General features: G+C 44.2%; 12 non-coding genes across 12 annotated transcripts; 6 read left to right on the top strand and 6 right to left on the bottom strand.

The window, feature by feature from the left end:
• The first annotated feature begins 2,354 nt into the window (after positions 1 to 2,354).
• Positions 2,355 to 2,428, top strand: TRNAT-AGU (transfer RNA threonine (anticodon AGU)). Its single transcript has one exon. It is a non-coding gene; the product is annotated as a tRNA-Thr (tRNA).
• A 212-nt stretch (positions 2,429 to 2,640) lies between these two features.
• Positions 2,641 to 2,722, bottom strand: TRNAS-GCU (transfer RNA serine (anticodon GCU)). The gene has a single exon. It is a non-coding gene; the product is annotated as a tRNA-Ser (tRNA).
• Positions 2,723 to 4,116: 1,394 nt separating this feature from the next.
• On the top strand, positions 4,117 to 4,190 carry TRNAT-AGU (transfer RNA threonine (anticodon AGU)). Its single transcript has one exon. It is a non-coding gene; the product is annotated as a tRNA-Thr (tRNA).
• A 1,687-nt stretch (positions 4,191 to 5,877) lies between these two features.
• Positions 5,878 to 5,951, top strand: TRNAT-AGU (transfer RNA threonine (anticodon AGU)). The gene has a single exon. It is a non-coding gene; the product is annotated as a tRNA-Thr (tRNA).
• A 1,973-nt stretch (positions 5,952 to 7,924) lies between these two features.
• Positions 7,925 to 8,006, bottom strand: TRNAS-GCU (transfer RNA serine (anticodon GCU)). The gene has a single exon. It is a non-coding gene; the product is annotated as a tRNA-Ser (tRNA).
• Positions 8,007 to 9,397: 1,391 nt separating this feature from the next.
• Positions 9,398 to 9,471, top strand: TRNAT-AGU (transfer RNA threonine (anticodon AGU)). The gene has a single exon. It is a non-coding gene; the product is annotated as a tRNA-Thr (tRNA).
• A 212-nt stretch (positions 9,472 to 9,683) lies between these two features.
• On the bottom strand, positions 9,684 to 9,765 carry TRNAS-GCU (transfer RNA serine (anticodon GCU)). The gene has a single exon. It is a non-coding gene; the product is annotated as a tRNA-Ser (tRNA).
• Positions 9,766 to 11,159: 1,394 nt separating this feature from the next.
• TRNAT-AGU (transfer RNA threonine (anticodon AGU)) lies at positions 11,160 to 11,233 on the top strand. The gene has a single exon. It is a non-coding gene; the product is annotated as a tRNA-Thr (tRNA).
• A 1,687-nt stretch (positions 11,234 to 12,920) lies between these two features.
• On the top strand, positions 12,921 to 12,994 carry TRNAT-AGU (transfer RNA threonine (anticodon AGU)). Its single transcript has one exon. It is a non-coding gene; the product is annotated as a tRNA-Thr (tRNA).
• Positions 12,995 to 14,967: 1,973 nt separating this feature from the next.
• TRNAS-GCU (transfer RNA serine (anticodon GCU)) lies at positions 14,968 to 15,049 on the bottom strand. The gene has a single exon. It is a non-coding gene; the product is annotated as a tRNA-Ser (tRNA).
• A 1,680-nt stretch (positions 15,050 to 16,729) lies between these two features.
• TRNAS-GCU (transfer RNA serine (anticodon GCU)) lies at positions 16,730 to 16,811 on the bottom strand. Its single transcript has one exon. It is a non-coding gene; the product is annotated as a tRNA-Ser (tRNA).
• A 1,680-nt stretch (positions 16,812 to 18,491) lies between these two features.
• Positions 18,492 to 18,573, bottom strand: TRNAS-GCU (transfer RNA serine (anticodon GCU)). The gene has a single exon. It is a non-coding gene; the product is annotated as a tRNA-Ser (tRNA).
• Positions 18,574 to 20,092: the final 1,519 nt, after the last annotated feature.

Below are 20,092 nucleotides of genomic sequence, written 5' to 3'. Positions count from 1 at the left end.
CAAGGGACAAATGAAAAGTTAGAAGCGTAAGAAACGGTCTGAAGCAAGATGCAGATAGTTTCTTCCCCAAATCTTTTTGCCCGCATGCATTTCATCTTCACGGGAGTGGAAGCCAAAAGATGGGCAAATTGGTTTTTCCCACCTTCTTTTATTTTCGGTCCATTGTTTGATTCTAGAGCACAGACTCTGCCTGTTTAAAATAAGATTAGGTGGGATTGGCCCACTGTTACCTCTTGACTTCACAAGAGATATCTGAGTTGTAGCCTTGGCTCTTAAACCTTTTAGCAAAAAAGAAGCAATGTACAAAGCTGGAAAGTTTTCAAGCTACTCGTAAGCTGGTTTTTCTTGGCACCAAACAGGTAAGAAAAATAAGCAATGAAAAAAGAAGAAAAAGAAAAAAACAACAACTTTTGGAGGAGTGATGAGTTCAAAAGGACGTTGCATAGTCTCCTTTGCTATCTCCTCCTCTGCCTTTCATGCTGCGTTAGAGATTTTGAAGCTTGATGTGCGTAACATTTGTCAAGAAGTTCCTCACAACTGTTCTGTGCCTGTGCTGACACAAGTCTGCCTTTGGCACGAGCACAGTGTCTGGGTGTGGTGCTGTGGCTTAGTTGGTTAAAGCGCCTGTCTAGTAAACAGGAGATCCTGAGTTTGACTCTCAGCAGTGCCTTTCTTTGGCTGCAGATTAAGCCCTTGAAAAGGTTTTAAGAGTTGCCTCGGGAGCTTTTTGCCACAATGGCATGGTTTAGGCAGCAGCCCTGCTCTTGATGCTTCCAGCTGATCTCTTCAAAGCCCTGCGAGTTTGCTGGACCTTTTAGCCTAGGTTATGCCAGCCTGGTGTCCACGGCAAGCACAAAACAGCGCACCTTTAGACGAAGGGCTCGATGAGGATGGGATTCGAACCCATGCATGCAGAGCACAATGGATTAGCAGTCCATCACCTTAACCACTCGGCCACCTCATCCACAGCAAGCTTGCGAGCTTTGATTTTGGGAGCTCCATGTCACAAGCAGGAACTTGAGGAAAAGACACAATCAGGATGCCGTTTCTCACCTCCTAATAGAGCACCTTGCTTCCGTGCTGTCAATTCATTGTGACAAAAGCTTCATTCTTCCTTTTCTACCAAGGGTATAATCAAATGTTACAAATGCAATCAAGGGTGTAAAGCAAGTCACAAGTAGTAATGCTCACCAACTTTGCTGCAGACACGCAGTCTAACGGCATGGAATTAGGAAGCGTCAACAGGTGCAAAATGTCATGTATTCCCCATCTTTTTTTTTCACTTTCTGCTGTTCCTTTTTTATTGGCTCTAGATGATGAACTGTGCCCGCTTCAAGAGAAATTCGCCTGGATGGAGCCACTCTTTTGCCAGGACATTCAGAGATGTAGCTCAACCATCAATTTCAAGTCTACACTTTTATCCTACTTGGCTGGCATTTTTACATGAATGCAAAGTGTTGGACTGTGGTTGGGGTCCCAAAACTCTTGTCACCGCTTCAGTATCTGTTCCCTTTGACTTCACCTCGGGCAATGATTCATTTGGTTAAAAGACACATGCAGGATGTCTTTCCACAAATAGTCATATTCACAAACTCCTCTTGGCGAGCATGAATTCAAACGTCAAGGGTGGAGGATGTATGAAAAATGGCAGCGTTCCTATTTTTCTTCCCCATCTCTGTTCATTTTCAGCCTGTTGATTAGCTCTAGATCAAGGACTCTGTGTTCTTCCAAAAACAGGAGGATGTCTGCCTGCTGTCTTCCAAGGGACAAATGAAAAGTTAGAAGCGTAAGAAACGGTCTGAAGCAAGATGCAGATAGTTTCCTTCCCCAAATCTTTTTGGCCGCATGCATTTCATCTTCACGGGAGTGGAAGCCAAAAGATGGGCAAATTGGTTTTTCCCACCTTCTTTTATTTTCGGTCCATTGTTTGATTCTAGAGCACAGACTCTGCCTGTTTAAAATAAGATTAGGTGGGATTGGCCCACTGTTACCTCTTGACTTCACAAGAGATATCTGAGTTGTAGCCTTGGCTCTTAAACCTTTTAGCAAAAAAGAAACAATGTACAAAGCTGGAAAGTTTTCAAGCTACTCGTAAGCTGGTTTTTCTTGGCACCAAACAGCTAAGAAAAATAAGCAATGAAAAAAGAAGAAAAAGAAAAAAACAACTTTTGGAGGAGTGATGAGTTCAAAAGGACGTTGCATAGTCTCCTTTGCTATCTCCTCCTCTGCCTTTCATGCTGCGTTAGAGATTTTGAAGCTTGATGTGCGTAACATTTGTCAAGAAGTTCCTCACAACTGTTCTGTGCCTGTGCTGACACAAGTCTGCCTTTGGCACGAGCACAGTGTCTGGGTGTGGTGCTGTGGCTTAGTTGGTTAAAGCGCCTGTCTAGTAAACAGGAGATCCTGAGTTCGACTCTCAGCAGCGCCTTTCTTTGGCTGCAGATTAAGCCTTTGAAAAGGTTTTAAGAGTGGCCTCGGGAGCTTTTTGCCACAATGGCATGGTTTAGGCAGCAGCCCTGCTCTTGATGCTTCCAGCTGATCTCTTCAAAGCCCTGCGAGTTTGCTGGACCTTTTAGCCTAGGTTATGCCAGCCTGGTGTCCACGGCAAGCACAAAACAGTGCACTTTTAGACGAAGGGCTCGATGAGGATGGGATTCGAACCCATGCATGCAGAGCACAATGGATTAGCAGTCCATCGCCTTAACCACTCGGCCACCTCATCCACAGCAAGCTTGCGAGCTTTGATTTTGGGAGCTCCATGTCACAAGCAGGAACTTGAGGAAAAGACACAAGCAGGATGCCGTTTCTCACCTCCTAATAGAGCACCTTGCTTCCGTGCTGTCAATTCATTGTGACAAAAGCTTCATTCTTCCTTTTCTGCCAAGGGTATAATCAAATGTTACAAATGCAATCAAGGGTGTAAAGCAAGTCACAAGTAGTAATGCTCACCAACTTTGCTGCAGACACGCAGTCTAACGGCATGGAATTAGGAAGCGTCAACAGGTGCAAAATGTCATGTATTCCCCATCTTTTTTTTTCACTTTCTGCTGTTCCTTTTTTATTGGCTCTAGATGATGAACTGTGCCCGCGTCAAGAGAAATTCGCCTAGATGGAGCCACTCTTTTGCCAGGACATTCAGAGATGTAGCTCAACCATCAATTTCAAGTCTACACTTTTCTCCTACCTGGCTGGCATTTTTACATGAATGCAAAGTGTTGGACTGTGGTTGGGGTCCCAAAAACTCTTGTCACCGCTTCAGTATCTGTTCCCTTTGACTTCACCTCGGGCAATGATTCATTTGGTTAAAAGACACATGCAGGATGTCTTTCCACAAATAGTCATATTCACAAACTCCTCTTGGCGATCATGAATTCAAACGTCAAGGGTGGAGGATGTATGAAAAATGGCAGCGTTCCTATTTTTCTTCCCCATCTTTGTTCATTTTCAGCCTGTTGATTAGCTCTAGATCAAGGACTCTGTGTTCTTCCAAAAACAGGAGGATGTCTGCCTGCTGTCTTCCAAGGGACAAATGAAAAGTTAGAAGCGTAAGAAACGGTCTGAAGCAAGATGCAGATAGTTTCCTTCCCCAAATCTTTTTGCCCGCATGCATTTCATCTTCACGGGAGTGGAAGCCAAAAGATGGGCAAATTGGTTTTTCCCACCTTCTTTTATTTTCGGTCCATTGTTTGATTCTAGAGCACAGACTCTGCCTGTTTAAAATAAGATTAGGTGGGATTGGCCCACTTTTACCTCTTGACTTCACAAGAGATATCTGAGTTGTAGCCTTGGCTCTTAAACCTTTTAGCAAAAAAGAAACAATGTACAAAGCTGGAAAGTTTTCAAGCTACTCGTAAGCTGGTTTTTCTTGGCACCAAACAGCTAAGAAAAATAAGCAATGAAAAAAGAAGAAAAAGAAAAAAACAACAACTTTTGGAGGAGTGATGAGTTCAAAAGGACGTTGCATAGTCTCCTTTGCTATCTCCTCCTCTGCCTTTCATGCTGCGTTAGAGATTTTGAAGCTTGATGTGCGTAACATTTGTCAAGAAGTTCCTCACAACTGTTCTGTGCCTGTGCTGACACAAGTCTGCCTTTGGCACGAGCACAGTGTCTGGGTGTGGTGCTGTGGCTTAGTTGGTTAAAGCGCCTGTCTAGTAAACAGGAGATCCTGAGTTCAACTCTCAGCAGCGCCTTTCTTTGGCTGCAGATTAAGCCTTTGAAAAGGTTTTAAGAGTGGCCTCGGGAGCTTTTTGCCACAATGGCATGGTTTAGGCAGCAGCCCTGCTCTTGATGCTTCCAGCTGATCTCTTCAAAGCCCTGCGAGTTTGCTGGACCTTTTAGCCTAGGTTATGCCAGCCTGGTGTCCACGGCAAGCACAAAACAGTGCACTTTTAGACGAAGGGCTCGATGAGGATGGGATTTGAACCCATGCATGCAGAGCACAATGGATTAGCAGTCCATCACCTTAACCACTCAGCCACCTCATCCACAGCAAGCTTGTGAGCTTTGATTTTGGGAGCTGCATGTCACAAGCAGAAACTTGAGGAAAAGACACAAGCAGGATGCCGTTTCTCACCTCCTAATAGAGCACCTTGCTTCCGTGCTGTCAATTCATTGTGACAAAAGCTTCATTCTTCCTTTTCTGCCAAGGGTATAATCAAATGTTACAAATGCAATCAAGGGTGTAAAGCAAGTCACAAGTAGTAATGCTCACCAACTTTGCTGCAGACACGCAGTCTAACGGCATGGAATTAGGAAGCGTCAACAGGTGCAAAATGTCATGTATTCCCCATCTTTTTTTTTCACTTTCTGCTGTTCCTTTTTTATTGGCTCTAGATGATGAACTGTGCCCGCGTCAAGAGAAATTCGCCTGGATGGAGCCACTCTTTTGCCAGGACATTCAGAGATGTAGCTCAACCATCAATTTCAAGTCTACACTTTTCTCCTACCTGGCTGGCATTTTTACATGAATGCAAAGTGTTTGACTGTGGTTGGGGTCCCAAAACTCTTGTCACCGCTTCAGTATCTGTTCCCTTTGACTTCACCTCGGGCAAGGATTCATTTGGTTAAAAGACACATGCAGGATGTCTTTCCACAAATAGTCATATTCACAAACTCCTCTTGGCGATCATGAATTCAAACGTCAAGGGTGGAGGATGTATGAAAAATGGCAGCGTTCTTATTTTTCTTCCCCATCTTTGTTCATTTTCAGCCTGTTGATTAGCTCTAGATCAAGGACTCTGTGTTCTTCCAAAAACAGGAGGATGTCTGCCTGCTGTCTTCCAAGGGACAAATGAAAAGTTAGAAGCGTAAGAAACGGTCTGAAGCAAGATGCAGATAGTTTCCTTCCCCAAATCTTTTTGCCCGCATGCATTTCATCTTCACGGGAGTGGAAGCCAAAAGATGGGCAAATTGGTTTTTCCCACCTTCTTTTATTTTCGGTCCATTGTTTGATTCTAGAGCACAGACTCTGCCGGTTTAAAATAAGATTAGGTGGGATTGGCCCACTGTTACCTCTTGACTTCACAAGAGATATCTGAGTTGTAGCCTTGGCTCTTAAACCTTTTAGCAAAAAAGAAACAATGTACAAAGCTGGAAAGTTTTCAAGCTACTCGTAAGCTGGTTTTTCTTGGCACCAAACAGCTAAGAAAAATAAGCAATGAAAAAAGAAGAAAAAGAAAAAAACAACAACTTTTGGAGGAGTGATGAGTTCAAAAGGACGTTGCATAGTCTCCTTTGCTATCTCCTCCTCTGCCTTTCATGCTGCGTTAGAGATTTTGAAGCTTGATGTGCGTAACATTTGTCAAGAAGTTCCTCACAACTGTTCTGTGCCTGTGCTGACACAAGTCTGCCTTTGGCACGAGCACAGTGTCTGGGTGTGGTGCTGTGGCTTAGTTGGTTAAAGCGCCTGTCTAGTAAACAGGAGATCCTGAGTTCGACTCTCAGCAGCGCCTTTCTTTGGCTGCAGATTAAGCCTTTGAAAAGGTTTTAAGAGTGGCCTCGGGAGCTTTTTGCCACAATGGCATGGTTTAGGCAGCAGCCCTGCTCTTGATGCTTCCAGCTGATCTCTTCAAAGCCCTGCGAGTTTGCTGGACCTTTTAGCCTAGGTTATGCCAGCCTGGTGTCCACGGCAAGCACAAAACAGTGCACTTTTAGACGAAGGGCTCGATGAGGATGGGATTCGAACCCATGCATGCAGAGCACAATGGATTAGCAGTCCATCGCCTTAACCACTCAGCCACCTCATCCACAGCAAGCTTGTGAGCTTTGATTTTGGGAGCTGCATGTCACAAGCAGAAACTTGAGGAAAAGACACAAGCAGGATGCCGTTTCTCACCTCCTAATAGAGCACCTTGCTTCCGTGCTGTCAATTCATTGTGACAAAAGCTTCATTCTTCCTTTTCTGCCAAGGGTATAATCAAATGTTACAAATGCAATCAAGGGTGTAAAGCAAGTCACAAGTAGTAATGCTCACCAACTTTGCTGCAGACACGCAGTCTAACGGCATGGAATTAGGAAGCGTCAACAGGTGCAAAATGTCATGTATTCCCCATCTTTTTTTTTCACTTTCTGCTGTTCCTTTTTTATTGGCTCTAGATGATGAACTGTGCCCGCGTCAAGAGAAATTCGCCTGGATGGAGCCACTCTTTTGCCAGGACATTCAGAGATGTAGCTCAACCATCAATTTCAAGTCTACACTTTTCTCCTACCTGGCTGGCATTTTTACATGAATGCAAAGTGTTTGACTGTGGTTGGGGTCCCAAAACTCTTGTCACCGCTTCAGTATCTGTTCCCTTTGACTTCACCTCGGGCAATGATTCATTTGGTTAAAAGACACATGCAGGATGTCTTTCCACAAATAGTCATATTCACAAACTCCTCTTGGCGATCATGAATTCAAACGTCAAGGGTGGAGGATGTATGTAAAATGGCAGCGTTCTTATTTTTCTTCCCCATCTTTGTTCATTTTCAGCCTGTTGATTAGCTCTAGATCAAGGACTCTGTGTTCTTCCAAAAACAGGAGGATGTCTGCCTGCTGTCTTCCAAGGGACAAATGAAAAGTTAGAAGCGTAAGAAACGGTCTGAAGCAAGATGCAGATAGTTTCCTTCCCCAAATCTTTTTGCCCGCATGCATTTCATCTTCACGGGAGTGGAAGCCAAAAGATGGGCAAATTGGTTTTTCCCACCTTCTTTTATTTTCGGTCCATTGTTTGATTCTAGAGCACAGACTCTGCCGGTTTAAAATAAGATTAGGTGGGATTGGCCCACTGTTACCTCTTGACTTCACAAGAGATATCTGAGTTGTAGCCTTGGCTCTTAAACCTTTTAGCAAAAATGAAGCAATGTACAAAGCTGGAAAGTTTTCAAGCTACTCGTAAGCTGGTTTTTCTTGGCACCAAACAGGTAAGAAAAATAAGCAATGAAAAAAGAAGAAAAAGAAAAAAACAACAACTTTTGGAGGAGTGATGAGTTCAAAAGGACGTTGCGTAGTCTCCTTTGCTATCTCCTCCTCTGCCTTTCATGCTGCGTTAGAGATTTTGAAGCTTGATGTGCGTAACATTTGTCAAGAAGTTCCTCACAACTGTTCTGTGCCTGTGCTGACACAAGTCTGCCTTTGGCACGAGCACAGTGTCTGGGTGTGGTGCTGTGGCTTAGTTGGTTAAAGCGCCTGTCTAGTAAACAGGAGATCCTGAGTTTGACTCTCAGCAGTGCCTTTCTTTGGCTGCAGATTAAGCCCTTGAAAAGGTTTTAAGAGTTGCCTCGGGAGCTTTTTGCCACAATGGCATGGTTTAGGCAGCAGCCCTGCTCTTGATGCTTCCAGCTGATCTCTTCAAAGCCCTGCGAGTTTGCTGGACCTTCTAGCCTAGGTTGTGCCAGCCTGGTGTCCACGGCAAGCACAAAACAGTGCACCTTTAGACGAAGGGCTCGATGAGGATGGGATTCGAACCCATGCATGCAGAGCACAATGGATTAGCAGTCCATCGCCTTAACCACTCGGCCACCTCATCCACAGCAAGCTTGCGAGCTTTGATTTTGGGAGCTTCATGTCACAAGCAGGAACTTGAGGAAAAGACACAAGCAGGATGCCGTTTCTCACCTCCTAATAGAGCACCTTGCTTCCGTGCTGTCAATTCATTGTGACAAAAGCTTCATTCTTCCTTTTCTGCCAAGGGTATAATCAAATGTTACAAATGCAATCAAGGGTGTAAAGCAAGTCACAAGTAGTAATGCTCACCAACTTTGCTGCAGACACGCAGTCTAACGGCATGGAATTAGGAAGCGTCAACAGGTGCAAAATGTCATGTATTCCCCATCTTTTTTTTTCACTTTCTGCTGTTCCTTTTTTATTGGCTCTAGATGATGAACTGTGCCCGCGTCAAGAGAAATTTGCCTAGATGGAGCCACTCTTTTGCCAGGACATTCAGAGATGTAGCTCAACCATCAATTTCAAGTCTACACTTTTCTCCTACCTGGCTGGCATTTTTACATGAATGCAAAGTGTTGGACTGTGGTTGGGGTCCCAAAAACTCTTGTCACCGCTTCAGTATCTGTTCCCTTTGACTTCACCTCGGGCAATGATTCATTTGGTTAAAAGACACATGCAGGATGTCTTTCCACAAATAGTCATATTCACAAACTCCTCTTGGCGAGCATGAATTCAAACGTCAAGGGTGGAGGATGTATGAAAAATGGCAGCGTTCCTATTTTTCTTCCCCATCTCTGTTCATTTTCAGCCTGTTGATTAGCTCTAGATCAAGGACTCTGTGTTCTTCCAAAAACAGGAGGATGTCTGCCTGCTGTCTTCCAAGGGACAAATGAAAAGTTAGAAGCGTAAGAAACGGTCTGAAGCAAGATGCAGATAGTTTCCTTCCCCAAATCTTTTTGGCCGCATGCATTTCATCTTCACGGGAGTGGAAGCCAAAAGATGGGCAAATTGGTTTTTCCCACCTTCTTTTATTTTCGGTCCATTGTTTGATTCTAGAGCACAGACTCTGCCTGTTTAAAATAAGATTAGGTGGGATTGGCCCACTGTTACCTCTTGACTTCACAAGAGATATCTGAGTTGTAGCCTTGGCTCTTAAACCTTTTAGCAAAAAAGAAACAATGTACAAAGCTGGAAAGTTTTCAAGCTACTCGTAAGCTGGTTTTTCTTGGCACCAAACAGCTAAGAAAAATAAGCAATGAAAAAAGAAGAAAAAGAAAAAAACAACTTTTGGAGGAGTGATGAGTTCAAAAGGACGTTGCATAGTCTCCTTTGCTATCTCCTCCTCTGCCTTTCATGCTGCGTTAGAGATTTTGAAGCTTGATGTGCGTAACATTTGTCAAGAAGTTCCTCACAACTGTTCTGTGCCTGTGCTGACACAAGTCTGCCTTTGGCACGAGCACAGTGTCTGGGTGTGGTGCTGTGGCTTAGTTGGTTAAAGCGCCTGTCTAGTAAACAGGAGATCCTGAGTTCGACTCTCAGCAGCGCCTTTCTTTGGCTGCAGATTAAGCCTTTGAAAAGGTTTTAAGAGTGGCCTCGGGAGCTTTTTGCCACAATGGCATGGTTTAGGCAGCAGCCCTGCTCTTGATGCTTCCAGCTGATCTCTTCAAAGCCCTGCGAGTTTGCTGGACCTTTTAGCCTAGGTTATGCCAGCCTGGTGTCCACGGCAAGCACAAAACAGTGCACTTTTAGACGAAGGGCTCGATGAGGATGGGATTCGAACCCATGCATGCAGAGCACAATGGATTAGCAGTCCATCGCCTTAACCACTCGGCCACCTCATCCACAGCAAGCTTGCGAGCTTTGATTTTGGGAGCTCCATGTCACAAGCAGGAACTTGAGGAAAAGACACAAGCAGGATGCCGTTTCTCACCTCCTAATAGAGCACCTTGCTTCCGTGCTGTCAATTCATTGTGACAAAAGCTTCATTCTTCCTTTTCTGCCAAGGGTATAATCAAATGTTACAAATGCAATCAAGGGTGTAAAGCAAGTCACAAGTAGTAATGCTCACCAACTTTGCTGCAGACACGCAGTCTAACGGCATGGAATTAGGAAGCGTCAACAGGTGCAAAATGTCATGTATTCCCCATCTTTTTTTTTCACTTTCTGCTGTTCCTTTTTTATTGGCTCTAGATGATGAACTGTGCCCGCGTCAAGAGAAATTCGCCTAGATGGAGCCACTCTTTTGCCAGGACATTCAGAGATGTAGCTCAACCATCAATTTCAAGTCTACACTTTTCTCCTACCTGGCTGGCATTTTTACATGAATGCAAAGTGTTGGACTGTGGTTGGGGTCCCAAAAACTCTTGTCACCGCTTCAGTATCTGTTCCCTTTGACTTCACCTCGGGCAATGATTCATTTGGTTAAAAGACACATGCAGGATGTCTTTCCACAAATAGTCATATTCACAAACTCCTCTTGGCGATCATGAATTCAAACGTCAAGGGTGGAGGATGTATGAAAAATGGCAGCGTTCCTATTTTTCTTCCCCATCTTTGTTCATTTTCAGCCTGTTGATTAGCTCTAGATCAAGGACTCTGTGTTCTTCCAAAAACAGGAGGATGTCTGCCTGCTGTCTTCCAAGGGACAAATGAAAAGTTAGAAGCGTAAGAAACGGTCTGAAGCAAGATGCAGATAGTTTCCTTCCCCAAATCTTTTTGCCCGCATGCATTTCATCTTCACGGGAGTGGAAGCCAAAAGATGGGCAAATTGGTTTTTCCCACCTTCTTTTATTTTCGGTCCATTGTTTGATTCTAGAGCACAGACTCTGCCTGTTTAAAATAAGATTAGGTGGGATTGGCCCACTTTTACCTCTTGACTTCACAAGAGATATCTGAGTTGTAGCCTTGGCTCTTAAACCTTTTAGCAAAAAAGAAACAATGTACAAAGCTGGAAAGTTTTCAAGCTACTCGTAAGCTGGTTTTTCTTGGCACCAAACAGCTAAGAAAAATAAGCAATGAAAAAAGAAGAAAAAGAAAAAAACAACAACTTTTGGAGGAGTGATGAGTTCAAAAGGACGTTGCATAGTCTCCTTTGCTATCTCCTCCTCTGCCTTTCATGCTGCGTTAGAGATTTTGAAGCTTGATGTGCGTAACATTTGTCAAGAAGTTCCTCACAACTGTTCTGTGCCTGTGCTGACACAAGTCTGCCTTTGGCACGAGCACAGTGTCTGGGTGTGGTGCTGTGGCTTAGTTGGTTAAAGCGCCTGTCTAGTAAACAGGAGATCCTGAGTTCAACTCTCAGCAGCGCCTTTCTTTGGCTGCAGATTAAGCCTTTGAAAAGGTTTTAAGAGTGGCCTCGGGAGCTTTTTGCCACAATGGCATGGTTTAGGCAGCAGCCCTGCTCTTGATGCTTCCAGCTGATCTCTTCAAAGCCCTGCGAGTTTGCTGGACCTTTTAGCCTAGGTTATGCCAGCCTGGTGTCCACGGCAAGCACAAAACAGTGCACTTTTAGACGAAGGGCTCGATGAGGATGGGATTTGAACCCATGCATGCAGAGCACAATGGATTAGCAGTCCATCACCTTAACCACTCAGCCACCTCATCCACAGCAAGCTTGTGAGCTTTGATTTTGGGAGCTGCATGTCACAAGCAGAAACTTGAGGAAAAGACACAAGCAGGATGCCGTTTCTCACCTCCTAATAGAGCACCTTGCTTCCGTGCTGTCAATTCATTGTGACAAAAGCTTCATTCTTCCTTTTCTGCCAAGGGTATAATCAAATGTTACAAATGCAATCAAGGGTGTAAAGCAAGTCACAAGTAGTAATGCTCACCAACTTTGCTGCAGACACGCAGTCTAACGGCATGGAATTAGGAAGCGTCAACAGGTGCAAAATGTCATGTATTCCCCATCTTTTTTTTTCACTTTCTGCTGTTCCTTTTTTATTGGCTCTAGATGATGAACTGTGCCCGCGTCAAGAGAAATTCGCCTGGATGGAGCCACTCTTTTGCCAGGACATTCAGAGATGTAGCTCAACCATCAATTTCAAGTCTACACTTTTCTCCTACCTGGCTGGCATTTTTACATGAATGCAAAGTGTTTGACTGTGGTTGGGGTCCCAAAACTCTTGTCACCGCTTCAGTATCTGTTCCCTTTGACTTCACCTCGGGCAAGGATTCATTTGGTTAAAAGACACATGCAGGATGTCTTTCCACAAATAGTCATATTCACAAACTCCTCTTGGCGATCATGAATTCAAACGTCAAGGGTGGAGGATGTATGAAAAATGGCAGCGTTCTTATTTTTCTTCCCCATCTTTGTTCATTTTCAGCCTGTTGATTAGCTCTAGATCAAGGACTCTGTGTTCTTCCAAAAACAGGAGGATGTCTGCCTGCTGTCTTCCAAGGGACAAATGAAAAGTTAGAAGCGTAAGAAACGGTCTGAAGCAAGATGCAGATAGTTTCCTTCCCCAAATCTTTTTGCCCGCATGCATTTCATCTTCACGGGAGTGGAAGCCAAAAGATGGGCAAATTGGTTTTTCCCACCTTCTTTTATTTTCGGTCCATTGTTTGATTCTAGAGCACAGACTCTGCCGGTTTAAAATAAGATTAGGTGGGATTGGCCCACTGTTACCTCTTGACTTCACAAGAGATATCTGAGTTGTAGCCTTGGCTCTTAAACCTTTTAGCAAAAAAGAAACAATGTACAAAGCTGGAAAGTTTTCAAGCTACTCGTAAGCTGGTTTTTCTTGGCACCAAACAGCTAAGAAAAATAAGCAATGAAAAAAGAAGAAAAAGAAAAAAACAACAACTTTTGGAGGAGTGATGAGTTCAAAAGGACGTTGCATAGTCTCCTTTGCTATCTCCTCCTCTGCCTTTCATGCTGCGTTAGAGATTTTGAAGCTTGATGTGCGTAACATTTGTCAAGAAGTTCCTCACAACTGTTCTGTGCCTGTGCTGACACAAGTCTGCCTTTGGCACGAGCACAGTGTCTGGGTGTGGTGCTGTGGCTTAGTTGGTTAAAGCGCCTGTCTAGTAAACAGGAGATCCTGAGTTCGACTCTCAGCAGCGCCTTTCTTTGGCTGCAGATTAAGCCTTTGAAAAGGTTTTAAGAGTGGCCTCGGGAGCTTTTTGCCACAATGGCATGGTTTAGGCAGCAGCCCTGCTCTTGATGCTTCCAGCTGATCTCTTCAAAGCCCTGCGAGTTTGCTGGACCTTTTAGCCTAGGTTATGCCAGCCTGGTGTCCACGGCAAGCACAAAACAGTGCACTTTTAGACGAAGGGCTCGATGAGGATGGGATTCGAACCCATGCATGCAGAGCACAATGGATTAGCAGTCCATCGCCTTAACCACTCAGCCACCTCATCCACAGCAAGCTTGTGAGCTTTGATTTTGGGAGCTGCATGTCACAAGCAGAAACTTGAGGAAAAGACACAAGCAGGATGCCGTTTCTCACCTCCTAATAGAGCACCTTGCTTCCGTGCTGTCAATTCATTGTGACAAAAGCTTCATTCTTCCTTTTCTGCCAAGGGTATAATCAAATGTTACAAATGCAATCAAGGGTGTAAAGCAAGTCACAAGTAGTAATGCTCACCAACTTTGCTGCAGACACGCAGTCTAACGGCATGGAATTAGGAAGCGTCAACAGGTGCAAAATGTCATGTATTCCCCATCTTTTTTTTTCACTTTCTGCTGTTCCTTTTTTATTGGCTCTAGATGATGAACTGTGCCCGCGTCAAGAGAAATTCGCCTGGATGGAGCCACTCTTTTGCCAGGACATTCAGAGATGTAGCTCAACCATCAATTTCAAGTCTACACTTTTCTCCTACCTGGCTGGCATTTTTACATGAATGCAAAGTGTTTGACTGTGGTTGGGGTCCCAAAACTCTTGTCACCGCTTCAGTATCTGTTCCCTTTGACTTCACCTCGGGCAATGATTCATTTGGTTAAAAGACACATGCAGGATGTCTTTCCACAAATAGTCATATTCACAAACTCCTCTTGGCGATCATGAATTCAAACGTCAAGGGTGGAGGATGTATGTAAAATGGCAGCGTTCTTATTTTTCTTCCCCATCTTTGTTCATTTTCAGCCTGTTGATTAGCTCTAGATCAAGGACTCTGTGTTCTTCCAAAAACAGGAGGATGTCTGCCTGCTGTCTTCCAAGGGACAAATGAAAAGTTAGAAGCGTAAGAAACGGTCTGAAGCAAGATGCAGATAGTTTCCTTCCCCAAATCTTTTTGCCCGCATGCATTTCATCTTCACGGGAGTGGAAGCCAAAAGATGGGCAAATTGGTTTTTCCCACCTTCTTTTATTTTCGGTCCATTGTTTGATTCTAGAGCACAGACTCTGCCGGTTTAAAATAAGATTAGGTGGGATTGGCCCACTGTTACCTCTTGACTTCACAAGAGATATCTGAGTTGTAGCCTTGGCTCTTAAACCTTTTAGCAAAAATGAAGCAATGTACAAAGCTGGAAAGTTTTCAAGCTACTCGTAAGCTGGTTTTTCTTGGCACCAAACAGGTAAGAAAAATAAGCAATGAAAAAAGAAGAAAAAGAAAAAAACAACAACTTTTGGAGGAGTGATGAGTTCAAAAGGACGTTGCGTAGTCTCCTTTGCTATCTCCTCCTCTGCCTTTCATGCTGCGTTAGAGATTTTGAAGCTTGATGTGCGTAACATTTGTCAAGAAGTTCCTCACAACTGTTCTGTGCCTGTGCTGACACAAGTCTGCCTTTGGCACGAGCACAGTGTCTGGGTGTGGTGCTGTGGCTTAGTTGGTTAAAGCGCCTGTCTAGTAAACAGGAGATCCTGAGTTTGACTCTCAGCAGTGCCTTTCTTTGGCTGCAGATTAAGCCCTTGAAAAGGTTTTAAGAGTTGCCTCGGGAGCTTTTTGCCACAATGGCATGGTTTAGGCAGCAGCCCTGCTCTTGATGCTTCCAGCTGATCTCTTCAAAGCCCTGCGAGTTTGCTGGACCTTCTAGCCTAGGTTGTGCCAGCCTGGTGTCCACGGCAAGCACAAAACAGTGCACCTTTAGACGAAGGGCTCGATGAGGATGGGATTCGAACCCATGCATGCAGAGCACAATGGATTAGCAGTCCATCGCCTTAACCACTCGGCCACCTCATCCACAGCAAGCTTGCGAGCTTTGATTTTGGGAGCTTCATGTCACAAGCAGGAACTTGAGGAAAAGACACAAGCAGGATGCCGTTTCTCACCTCCTAATAGAGCACCTTGCTTCCGTGCTGTCAATTCATTGTGACAAAAGCTTCATTCTTCCTTTTCTGCCAAGGGTATAATCAAATGTTACAAATGCAATCAAGGGTGTAAAGCAAGTCACAAGTAGTAATGCTCACCAACTTTGCTGCAGACACGCAGTCTAACGGCATGGAATTAGGAAGCGTCAACAGGTGCAAAATGTCATGTATTCCCCATCTTTTTTTTTCACTTTCTGCTGTTCCTTTTTTATTGGCTCTAGATGATGAACTGTGCCCGCGTCAAGAGAAATTTGCCTAGATGGAGCCACTCTTTTGCCAGGACATTCAGAGATGTAGCTCAACCATCAATTTCAAGTCTACACTTTTCTCCTACCTGGCTGGCATTTTTACATGAATGCAAAGTGTTGGACTGTGGTTGGGGTCCCAAAAACTCTTGTCACCGCTTCAGTATCTGTTCCCTTTGACTTCACCTCGGGCAATGATTCATTTGGTTAAAAGACACATGCAGGATGTCTTTCCACAAATAGTCATATTCACAAACTCCTCTTGGCGAGCATGAATTCAAACGTCAAGGGTGGAGGATGTATGAAAAATGGCAGCGTTCCTATTTTTCTTCCCCATCTTTGTTCATTTTCAGCCTGTTGATTAGCTCTAGATCAAGGACTCTGTGTTCTTCCAAAAACAGGAGGATGTCTGCCTGCTGTCTTCCAAGGGACAAATGAAAAGTTAGAAGTGTAAGAAACTGTCTGAAGCAAGATGCAGATAGTTTCCTTCCCCAAATCTTTTTGCCCGCATGCATTTCATCTTCACGGGAGTGGAAGCCAAAAGATGGGCAAATTGGTTTTTCCCACCTTCTTTTATTTTCGGTCCATTGTTTGATTCTAGAGCACAGACTCTGCCTGTTTAAAATAAGATTAGGTGGGATTGGCCCACTGTTACCTCTTGACTTCACAAGAGATATCTGAGTTGTAGCCTTGGCTCTTAAACCTTTTAGCAAAAAAGAAGCAATGTACAAAGCTGGAAAGTTTTCAAGCTACTCGTAAGCTGGTTTTTCTTGGCACCAAACAGGTAAGAAAAATAAGCAATGAAAAAAGAAGAAAAAGAAAAAAACAACAACTTTTGGAGGAGTGATGAGTTCAAAAGGACGTTGCATAGTCTCCTTTGCTATCTCCTCCTCTGCCTTTCATGCTGCGTTAGAGATTTTGAAGCTTGATGTGCGTAACATTTGTCAAGAAGTTCCTCACAACTGTTCTGTGCCTGTGCTGACACAAGTCTGCCTTTGGCACGAGCACAGTGTCTGGGTGTGGTGCTGTGGCTTAGTTGGTTAAAGCGCCTGTCTAGTAAACAGGAGATCCTGAGTTTGACTCTCAGCAGTGCCTTTCTTTGGCTGCAGATTAAGCCCTTGAAAAGGTTTTAAGAGTTGCCTCGGGAGCTTTTTGCCACAATGGCATGGTTTAGGCAGCAGCCCTGCTCTTGATGCTTCCAGCTGATCTCTTCAAAGCCCTGCGAGTTTGCTGGACCTTTTAGCCTAGGTTATGCCAGCCTGGTGTCCACGGCAAGCACAAAACAGTGCACCTTTAGACGAAGGGCTCGATGAGGATGGGATTCGAACCCATGCATGCAGAGCACAATGGATTAGCAGTCCATCGCCTTAACCACTCGGCCACCTCATCCACAGCAAGCTTGCGAGCTTTGATTTTGGGAGCTTCATGTCACAAGCAGGAACTTGAGGAAAAGACACAAGCAGGATGCCGTTTCTCACCTCCTAATAGAGCACCTTGCTTCCGTGCTGTCAATTCATTGTGACAAAAGCTTCATTCTTCCTTTTCTGCCAAGGGTATAATCAAATGTTACAAATGCAATCAAGGGTGTAAAGCAAGTCACAAGTAGTAATGCTCACCAACTTTGCTGCAGACACGCAGTCTAACGGCATGGAATTAGGAAGCGTCAACAGGTGCAAAATGTCATGTATTCCCCATCTTTTTTTTTCACTTTCTGCTGTTCCTTTTTTATTGGCTCTAGATGATGAACTGTGCCCGCGTCAAGAGAAATTTGCCTAGATGGAGCCACTCTTTTGCCAGGACATTCAGAGATGTAGCTCAACCATCAATTTCAAGTCTACACTTTTCTCCTACCTGGCTGGCATTTTTACATGAATGCAAAGTGTTGGACTGTGGTTGGGGTCCCAAAAACTCTTGTCACCGCTTCAGTATCTGTTCCCTTTGACTTCACCTCGGGCAATGATTCATTTGGTTAAAAGACACATGCAGGATGTCTTTCCACAAATAGTCATATTCACAAACTCCTCTTGGCGAGCATGAATTCAAACGTCAAGGGTGGAGGATGTATGAAAAATGGCAGCGTTCCTATTTTTCTTCCCCATCTTTGTTCATTTTCAGCCTGTTGATTAGCTCTAGATCAAGGACTCTGTGTTCTTCCAAAAACAGGAGGATGTCTGCCTGCTGTCTTCCAAGGGACAAATGAAAAGTTAGAAGTGTAAGAAACTGTCTGAAGCAAGATGCAGATAGTTTCCTTCCCCAAATCTTTTTGCCCGCATGCATTTCATCTTCACGGGAGTGGAAGCCAAAAGATGGGCAAATTGGTTTTTCCCACCTTCTTTTATTTTCGGTCCATTGTTTGATTCTAGAGCACAGACTCTGCCTGTTTAAAATAAGATTAGGTGGGATTGGCCCACTGTTACCTCTTGACTTCACAAGAGATATCTGAGTTGTAGCCTTGGCTCTTAAACCTTTTAGCAAAAAAGAAGCAATGTACAAAGCTGGAAAGTTTTCAAGCTACTCGTAAGCTGGTTTTTCTTGGCACCAAACAGGTAAGAAAAATAAGCAATGAAAAAAGAAGAAAAAGAAAAAAACAACAACTTTTGGAGGAGTGATGAGTTCAAAAGGACGTTGCATAGTCTCCTTTGCTATCTCCTCCTCTGCCTTTCATGCTGCGTTAGAGATTTTGAAGCTTGATGTGCGTAACATTTGTCAAGAAGTTCCTCACAACTGTTCTGTGCCTGTGCTGACACAAGTCTGCCTTTGGCACGAGCACAGTGTCTGGGTGTGGTGCTGTGGCTTAGTTGGTTAAAGCGCCTGTCTAGTAAACAGGAGATCCTGAGTTTGACTCTCAGCAGTGCCTTTCTTTGGCTGCAGATTAAGCCCTTGAAAAGGTTTTAAGAGTTGCCTCGGGAGCTTTTTGCCACAATGGCATGGTTTAGGCAGCAGCCCTGCTCTTGATGCTTCCAGCTGATCTCTTCAAAGCCCTGCGAGTTTGCTGGACCTTTTAGCCTAGGTTATGCCAGCCTGGTGTCCACGGCAAGCACAAAACAGTGCACCTTTAGACGAAGGGCTCGATGAGGATGGGATTCGAACCCATGCATGCAGAGCACAATGGATTAGCAGTCCATCGCCTTAACCACTCGGCCACCTCATCCACAGCAAGCTTGTGAGCTTTGATTTTGGGAGCTTCATGTCACAAGCAGGAACTTGAGGAAAAGACACAAGCAGGATGCCGTTTCTCACCTCCTAATAGAGCACCTTGCTTCCGTGCTGTCAATTCATTGTGACAAAAGCTTCATTCTTCCTTTTCTGCCAAGGGTATAATCAAATGTTACAAATGCAATCAAGGGTGTAAAGCAAGTCACAAGTAGTAATGCTCACCAACTTTGCTGCAGACACGCAGTCTAACGGCATGGAATTAGGAAGCGTCAACAGGTGCAAAATGTCATGTATTCCCCATCTTTTTTTTTCACTTTCTGCTGTTCCTTTTTTATTGGCTCTAGATGATGAACTGTGCCCGCGTCAAGAGAAATTCGCCTGGATGGATCCACTCTTTTGCCAGGACATTCAGAGATGTAGCTCAACCATCAATTTCAAGTCTACACTTTTCTCCTACTTGGCTGGCATTTTTACATGAATGCAAAGTGTTGGACTGTGGTTGGGTTCCCAAAACTCTTGTCACCGCTTCAGTATCTGTTCCCTTTGACTTCACCTCGGGCAATGATTCATTTGGTTAAAAGACACATGCAGGATGTCTTTCCACAAATAGTCATATTCACAAACTCCTCTTGGCGAGCATGAATTCAAACGTCAAGGGTGGAGGATGTATGAAAAATGGCAGCGTTCCTATTTTTCTTCCCCATCTTTGTTCATTTTCAGCCTGTTGATTAGCTCTAGATCAAGGACTCTGTGTTCTTCCAAAAACAGGAGGATGTCTGCCTGCTGTCTTCCAAGGGACAAATGAAAAGTTAGAAGCGTAAGAAACGGTCTGAAGCAAGATGCAGATAGTTTCTTCCCCAAATCTTTTTGCCCGCATGCATTTCATCTTCACGGGAGTGGAAGCCAAAAGATGGGCAAATTGGTTTTTCCCACCTTCTTTTATTTTCGGTCCATTGTTTGATTCTAGAGCACAGACTCTGCCTGTTTAAAATAAGATTAGGTGGGATTGGCCCACTGTTACCTCTTGACTTCACAAGAGATATCTGAGTTGTAGCCTTGGCTCTTAAACCTTTTAGCAAAAAAGAAGCAATGTACAAAGCTGGAAAGTTTTCAAGCTACTCGTAAGCTGGTTTTTCTTGGCACCAAACAGGTAAGAAAAATAAGCAATGAAAAAAGAAGAAAAAGAAAAAAACAACAACTTTTGGAGGAGTGATGAGTTCAAAAGGACGTTGCATAGTCTCCTTTGCTATCTCCTCCTCTGCCTTTCATGCTGCGTTAGAGATTTTGAAGCTTGATGTGCGTAACATTTGTCAAGAAGTTCCTCACAACTGTTCTGTGCCTGTGCTGACACAAGTCTGCCTTTGGCACGAGCACAGTGTCTGGGTGTGGTGCTGTGGCTTAGTTGGTTAAAGCGCCTGTCTAGTAAACAGGAGATCCTGAGTTTGTCTCTCATCAGCGCCTTTCTTTGGCTGCAGATTAAGCCCTTGAAAAGGTTTTAAGAGTTGCCTCGGGAG

Source organism: Staurois parvus, unplaced genomic scaffold, assembly GCF_062004578.1.
Source record: "Staurois parvus isolate SC_StPar_1 unplaced genomic scaffold, SC_StPar_1.0 ptg000020l, whole genome shotgun sequence".
Classification (NCBI taxonomy): Eukaryota; Metazoa; Chordata; class Amphibia; order Anura; family Ranidae; genus Staurois; species Staurois parvus.
The sequence above is the reverse complement of the archived record's forward strand: the minus strand, read 5'-3'. Positions and strand labels throughout refer to the sequence as shown.